Source organism: Pistacia vera, unplaced genomic scaffold (assembly GCF_008641045.1).
Source record: "Pistacia vera cultivar Batoury unplaced genomic scaffold, PisVer_v2 Contig459, whole genome shotgun sequence".
Lineage (NCBI taxonomy): Eukaryota > Viridiplantae > Streptophyta > Magnoliopsida > Sapindales > Anacardiaceae > Pistacia > Pistacia vera.
The window spans coordinates 1,295,055-1,297,793 of NW_022196289.1; the positions used below are offsets into that span (position 1 = coordinate 1,295,055).

Sequence of the window (2,739 nt, forward strand, 5' to 3'; positions counted from 1 at the left end):
CACAGATGTGTTAGTGTTAGGCTTCCATTTTCATTTGAAATGACAGACCAGGAAGGAGGAGAAGAGTACCTTTTCAAGATTGTAATAACCGGAGACTCTGCTGTTGGCAAATCCAATTTACTCTCCAGATACGCACGCAATGAATTTAATCAAAATTCAAAAGCCACCATTGGCGTGGAGTTTCAGACGCAGTGCTTGGAAATTGATGGCAAAGAAGTCAAGGCTCAGCTTTGGGATACTGCTGGACAAGAACGCTTTCGTGCCGTTACTTCTGCTTATTACAGAGGAGCTTTTGGCGCTCTTCTTGTTTACGATATCAGTCGCCGCTCTACCTTTCAGAGTGTTTCCAGGTGGCTTGGTGAACTCAACAGTAAGTGATTCTTCTAATTCTGCGAATTTATAGGACATCAAATTGGTAAACTTTAGCATCTTAAACTGCACTAGGTTGTCTTCCGCTGGATTGTTAAAGAATTTATTTATTGTTTTTGACTTTGTGCCTCAAGTTTAAATTTTGTTTTGTAAGAATTATATGCTCTAATTTGAGGAAGACAGGTGGGTATTTGAGTAGTATATAGATATTGCATATAACCCCCGGGGCTGGGGTCCTGCAATTTAAACTACTAGGATAGACCCTGATTCTAATAGATGTTAACATTTGTAAAAAAATGTCATTTCAAAGTTAGAATTTAATTAGCATTTGTTAGTTTGAGGAGGGTATTTGAAAGGCTGGAATCTTGACAGCGTTGGGCCAAAAGCTCTAGGTGCATTAAGTCATTCTCACTTTAAGTATATGCATATTCTCACTCTTTAATTGGATTTATAATTGAATCAGTACAAACCTGGAAAGGTTATTGTGTTTACGGTTTATAAGTAAGAACTGAAAGAAACAGGAATTGCTTTTAAATAAAGTCAATGCTGGCAGGGGCAGGAGTAACATAACTAAATTTTGTGGGACAATTTCTTTCCGAAGCTGTTAATTTTTCTAATCTAAATGCTAATGACAATTTCCATTTCGGTCCAATAATGAACAGGTATTGAAAAGGCATCATGATCCTAGATTATTTTACATCCAAAAAGTTAGGTTTCGCGTAGTTAAAGGTTAAGATTCTGTGCGTATGTAATTCCTGATGACATTGAAGTATTAGGTATGGAATCTGTTATGCTGAACCTGTCACTGAGTTTATGGCTGATGGCAATATAAAGATGAAAATGTTAAACCAAGTACTGACAATTCCCAAGAATATATTATATAGGCACGGTTTATAGTTAAAATAAAGATATTCAACTTGACCTAGGAAGTGAAAATTAATGTAGGAAGAGCAAGTCTGAAAACATTTCCAAGCTTAGCCACAATTTATGTCTTGTAAATCTTAATTGTTTTTTAGGGTCTGTCAAAGGAGATTGTTGTTTCCCTGGAGCAGAATTAATAACAAATATAGCTAGGTTCTCTGTTATTAAACCTTTCATAGCAATGCACAACCGTATGTGGTTAGTGCTGAATATTTGGTAATCAATGATTGATTGATGAGAATCTGGTTCTTTGCTCCATCCATTGATTTGTTAGGGTCATGTTTCTCTCGGTATACTTGTCGACAACTATTTCACATTCTTGTATAGCTTTTACCAAATGTGTATTCGGTGTCCTATTGTGAAGCACACTAACCTGAATTGTTTGGCATTCTAAATATTGTTGCACTGTTCTTGGAATGATAATGCAGCTCATTCGGATACAACGGTCGCAAGGATGTTGGTTGGAAACAAATGTGATCTGGAGGGCATCAGGGAAGTGAGTGTGGAAGAAGGAAAGAGTCTTGCGGAAGCAGGGGATGGGTCTTTATTTGAGACATCTGCACTCGTTCTACTAACGTTGAAACGGCTTTTGAGATTGTGATTCGGGAGATCTATAACAATGTAAGTAGGAAAGTTTTGAATTCAGATTCCTACAAAGCTGATTAAGTATCAACAGGGTAAGCCTTGTGAATAATAATGGTTCACAGCAAACTCAGAGCAAGTACTCATGTTGTGTTTAGATATTAATTCTCCAAATTGGTATAAGTCGAAGAAGGGCTTCCTCAAAGTGCTATCATATCTGCCCCCTCAGTCAGTGACTGCATTTGGGGGTTCTTTAGCAACCACCCAAATATATATTGTACTTGTTTTTCCCCTTTTGTAAAAGGAAATTATTGTGCTCCGAAAACTATGGTAGCATTTTCATGTCATGTGATATATGTTTAGTGGCATTTTCATGCATTTCTAAAAGGAAAGAAATTAAACCAAAAATTGTAGAATCTAAAATATTGAATTTCTTCCTAATATGAAGTTGTAAATCAGATAAGATTATGATACCATGGGGATTTACTTCACACGCACCACTAACTAGCATATTATTGTCAAATGATTTTTTAATTAATAAATATTAATTATGTTTGAAATAAGTATTTATTCATACTACTACTATAAGTGGGGGTTGTAAATGAATTGATTAGTGTATGGATGACATTACACCCTCTCATATCGTTTAGTTCAAAGAATGTTGTATTGCTAAAAGATCAAATTACTCGTGAAATAAATTACCTTCAAAATTAAGAGAAATGTTATATAATATGTTGTTAGATTAGTAGGTATAAATAACTAATGTTTGGTTGGGTGGAATAAAAAAATTGGGGAGTCTTTTTACTAAATTGCCCTTTTGATAATAATAATAATATATTTTATTATTAGATTATTTTTAACCCCCTA

General features: G+C 34.9%; 1 pseudogene; it reads left to right on the forward strand.

Moving 5' to 3' along the window:
- Positions 1–2,030, forward strand: LOC116144880 (annotated as a pseudogene).
- Positions 2,031–2,739: the final 709 nt, after the last annotated feature.